Source organism: Choristoneura fumiferana, chromosome 9 (assembly GCF_025370935.1).
Source record: "Choristoneura fumiferana chromosome 9, NRCan_CFum_1, whole genome shotgun sequence".
Taxonomy (NCBI): Eukaryota; Metazoa; Arthropoda; class Insecta; order Lepidoptera; family Tortricidae; genus Choristoneura; species Choristoneura fumiferana.
In genome coordinates, this window is record NC_133480.1 from 4223908 (window position 1) to 4229584 (window position 5677).

Below are 5677 nucleotides of genomic sequence, written 5' to 3' on the forward strand. Positions count from 1 at the left end.
GGTTCTAAGTAGATATATACCTATTGCCATCCACGAAGACGCGTGATTTTGTCAAATGAGACATTAATGACATTGTAATAAGAACCACGGCATGCGTCGTCGTGAATGACTCTACCTATATATAGGTACAGTCACCAGCATTAATATCTGCCACAGCGGAGCGTGCAAAAATATCTGACACGTCCTTCCGGCCCTAGAAATACAGTCGTATGAGATATTTATGCACGCTTGTTGTATCAGATATTGGTGCTGGTGACTGTACCTAACTAAAGTATTCTTATGATAAACTAAAATTTTATTATTTAAGATAAATAATGGTACGCGAATTTACGTGTTTTTTATTCACTTCGACTTCCTTAAAACAGTTTAAGAGGACGATCAGTAACAGACAAACATGTCAAGGTAAAATTCAATTACAGAATTAAGCTCTTTACCGCCACAAAACAAACGAAGTGACGTACTCTCACAATTATAAATAAGTCAGGAACGGTCCGACTAGTTTCGATCTTTTTGGAAGATTTTGAAAAAGTTATTCTGAAAAGATCGAAACTAGTCGCACCGTCCATGAATACAAGTAGTACTCATGAGAGCTTAGATAATAATTACCATGCATTTTAGAACAAAATTAAGCTATTACGACCTAAGATTACGACTACTTATACAGTATTCAGGTGTCCATGGGCGACGGTAATCGCTTACCATCAGGCGATCCGTTTGCTCGTTTGCCTCCTATTCCATAAAAAATACGATATACGATCGAGACGATAAGATACGGACATTTTACTGCAAAGTAACTTCCTAATTATAATTACATACCATTTACTGTGACTCAAAATCTACACCTCAATAAGTAAGTCCACGCTACGAGATACTTCTGTATATTCCTAATCCTAGAGAAACTACAACCTCTACTTCCCCCCTGATATACTTAAAATCTACAAATTTAAACAATCTCCCCCTAAGTAGATAAACAACGTTCAAACGAAATTCCTCTTCGAATAACCACATTCCACTAACTTTGTTCGGCAATTCAGAATTTCAGAGCTTGCAAAACGTGGGACGTCAACGAGTCGCAACGATTCGATGCCGGCCATTTTGTGAGCACGTGACGGGAATGCGCAAACAAAATGGCGGAGACGCTACGTAGAGATGCATTCAATTAAGATGCGAACAGGGCGATACGATTATAAAATTAAAGGAGGAAAGGATACCTTCCAAAATATGTAAAATGTGTTTGTTTAACTTGTAGTAGTGTTTGTGTAGTAACTTCACACACACTATTGAACTGCTTCGCCTGTTTGTGCAGGGTTTTTCACAGTTTTCCTTCACCGTAAGAGCTAGTGGTAAATTTCAAATGTAAATATAAATTTTAAAAAACTCATGGGTGCGAGCCCGGATTTGATCCTCTGCTTGAGAGGCTAGAGGTCAAACTACGCCACCAACGGCTGGAACCTATTTTACTATAACCTAATGCTCTTATTATAACTTAGCTGCTTTTCACAGCTAGACTTGAGTAGCAGGTATTCGTACAACGTTAATTAAAAGAGGGAATACTCTCGTCAGGGCTGTCCACTGCTCATTCATAACCTTTTTTAACCGACGTGTTATAAGTTTGAACACAATGTCTGTCTATGATATTGTAGCTCTCAAGCAGATGGCCCGAATTAATGCAGTTTTTAGGGTTCCGTACCTCAAAAGAAAAAAACGAAATACAATACAATACAATATAATACAAAGACTCTTATTGTACACCAGACATAGTAACGGAATCCTTATAGGATCACTTTTGTCCGTCTGTCTGTCTGTCAAGACCCTTTTTCTCAGGAACGCATGGAGGTATCAAGCAGAAATTTATACCAAATACTCAGGTCTACTGTCTCTCGGAGCTGTGAAAAAATCAAACTTCTAAGGCAACGCAATCAAAAGATATAGCCAAAAACAACAAATGCTGCAAATTTTTGACGTTCGCAAGGGAATCAAAACCTACGGGGACTTCCCGTGAACTCAATCTTGAAATTTGGTACAAAAGCAATTTTTTTTACATTATTTAATAAAAATATTTTAATATTTTTTATTATAATTTGTAGGGAACCCTCGGTGCGCGAGTCCGACTCGCACTTGGCCGGTTTCTTTACGGGAAAGTGAGTTTCCTTGTAGGTGATTCTTCGCTACACAGTCGCCAACATCTCATACACGCTAACAATACATGGTAGAAATTTAGATTGTGAGTCCAAAAAGTAGGTAGCAGTAATATTTTAAAGTGGATTAGCAACCCTATTTGCATCTCAAAGGCAGGCTGAAGCCTGTTGCACTTGAATACAAGAAATCCTAATTACAAGTGTTGCTTTCTCGGGCTTATTCTTTTGTGCAAAATTAGTCACGATGTAGGTAAATGCAGTTTCTTTACTTTGGCAATTCACCTACTGGAAGTTAAAAGAACCTAGGTAGGTATTTTAGGAATCTCACCAGTGAAAATGTCTTTCAGGAATGGAAAAATAAAAATTATTTCAAATCAAAATGAATCAGTGAAACTACACACAGACGTATTTTTAAGCCGAAGAGTGATCGCGCCTGTCAGTCGTGTATCAATTTCTCTTTTGTTAATCCGACATTTGCTATCATCTTTTTTGCAGGTGTCATGTTTATAAAGATTCTAGTTCAAGACTGGCTCTCTTTTGCAGTTGATAGTAACGTAGTTTTCATATCTATTAACCTGTCCTCTCCCAGAGGCACAAATTTGTGCCCAAATTCCTTTGATCCTGTTATCCTGGGAGATGACAGATTAAATATCTCTTTTACTGACTGTATCATAACTCGTCCTGCAGATTCGGCAATGCGGCTAATATTCGTGGTGATACAAGCATCTTTTGCTGCAGTAGGTAAATTATATTCTATAATTATAAGCGATCCTTTTAAAACCTCTTCTTAATACCTAATCTTTCTTTGGTGCGTGAATTTGCTAGAACGAAAAAGGTGCAAAGGGCAAATATATTATGTTCCATGTGTGATCTACAACGTGCTCAAATGAAGTTATGCATTAATAGGTAATTTTGTATGTAGTGGGCCAAATGGTGTGCCGCTGAATATAGATAGATGAAAGCGGTAGGATTATTTTCCACTAGGTACCTACATACCTACACTAAACGAAAGGAATTTCCTCGATGGACTTACCTTGTACATGCTTGTACGTACCTGGGTGTTTTTCCAAGTATTATAGGTAAGTACACTAACTTCATTAAAAATGCATGATAATGAAACTAAATGGACTAATTTCCTGTTGGCACGGCACGTCATAGATATACCTACTGTCACGATGCACATAGGCGATCGCTGACATCTTAGTTAGCTCAGTCAAGCTAGATGGCGCTTCCTCAATAAGGGATCTCTGAGCAGAATGACGGACGAACTCTAGAGGTCGCCACCGTAGTTTTCTCTTGACTCATTTATTTACGTAATAATAATGTATTAATATTTATTTATTATTTACTTATTTATTTTATAAAAGTAGGCATTTTATTACATTCATTTACTACACGAGTTGTACGACTAAATAATAATCTATAACCAACTCACCCTTGACCGTTTTTGTCGGCCAAGGGGGTGTCGTCGATCAGCTGTGACCGGGGAATTCTAACTGTAATATCTCGCCCTTAAAAGCTGAAGCACAGCTGTAAAACACACATTCAACAGCTCAGACTACACTAAACAGCTCCTCGAAAGCTCCATACGCCCAGGATTGGTAAGTTCTCCGATATTTAACTCTTGTGTTTTTCTGTGTATTTTATTATAATTATTTTCTTTATAATTTAACTTTGTGTAATTGAACTGAAGGCTTCCCCTGGCCAGGGAATCTTTTATTTCAAACATTTCTTATACTTAATATTTTAACACTTGTTAATTTCTCTCATCCGTTGTTATAAACTCAGAACTATGTTAATGATTATTACTTTTATACAACGGATGCTTACCGGTGTTAAAATAAATTCAAACTCAGCTAAGTAACGTTTAATTTCAAATGTAATCTTTTAACGGTTATTTAGTGAACCGTGTATTCAAATTTTAACGGTCACTTAGGCTATTTATTTTTCTTTTGCTTTATAAAATAATTATATAAATCTAGAATCACTTTCCTTTGCCTGCCTGTAACTCCGTATGATTGTCTCTGCCACTCACTGCAATTCAGCACACCCTAAGAGTTGGGGCATCGCTGCAGAGGAGTGACTGGCAAACAATCTAGCACTGGACCACAACTGACACCACCTAATTTACAGGGCACCTTTGTACGGCTTACAACCTTCGTACAACTTTCAAAGCTCCTTTCGGCTACAGCTCTCACGGCTCAGGCGGCTCCTTTACGCCCTAAACCTGACACTAAGCCCTGACGGCCCTAACTTCCGGAGTTGCAATCCTTAGTGGTCATACAAGACCCTGTCGCTCCAGTGGAACATTTGTTCTATAATTATAAGCGATCCTTTAAAACCTCTTCTTAATACCTAATCTTTTTTGGTCGTGAATTGACGAACACTCAGCTGCACACCCGGTTATGTGGCCATGTGTGATCTACAACGTGCTCAAATGAAGTTCTGCATTAATAGGTAATTTTGTATGTAGTGGGCCAGGGAGACCGAATAAGATAGAACCAAGCGGTAATAATTTCCACTTTGACTTACTACACTGAAAGAATTTCCTCGATACTTACTTGTACATGCTTGTCGTACCTGGGTGTTTTTTTTGTATTATAGGTAAGTACACTAACTTCATTATTGTTTCATGATAGGAATAAATGGACTAATTTCCTGTTGGCACGGCACGTCATAGATATACCTACCCATCGTAGTAAAATCACGGGAAACCATAAAGGGTCGTCTTTTTTTTTCAGCGCCACCTCTACGGAGCGATTCAAATCATTTACTTTAAAACAAAAAGATAGACTTTAGCCTTACTTTAGCTTTTAGCAGTTGCGCAGTGAGATTGCAGATGGCGCTGCTATCGAACGTTTCAATCCCAATGAACACAAGGCAACCACAATTTTAATTTACAATATCTTCTGAAAGGATAACATCGTAAGTTCGTCGTTTCGAGAGAGGGCAACACATGAAATAATTACCAGATATTTAATTAACAGATGTCGCCACTTTCCTCCTATTGGCAGCAATTACAAAACATCTTCATTGAATTCATGCATCGCTGTACCGCACGCAGCTACGTAACGTTTTTCTTCATGCAAAAAAAAAAAATAAAATAATAATATAATTTCGTACGTATCATACGGCAGGTAAATCTATTCATCTGGTAAATTTTAGGAATCCAATCCAGCTGTCTGAAATGAAGTCTCGGCGCATTTCATAATTATAAATTTTCGTCTCGCTTTCTGTACCTACTAAAATCAGTAAATTGAAGCGGCGTAACATTCACACAGGTCCTTGGTAGTCATCGGGGATAGGCTTCGTCAGTATAAGGAAGTATTATCACATCACCATCCCTTCTGTCTTTAATTATCCAAGCTTCTGTAATTCCCGGGATTAATATAGTTTACGGCTTGAATCTTGAATTTCTTTCTAAGTTCGTCCTTGTAAATTTGGATACTGATCCCTTCCACTATCCCGGTAACTTCGTGTTTCAAATGAAAGCCAAGAATGGAAGCCAAGTCGCATTAGAAGGCATAAATGAAACAGGA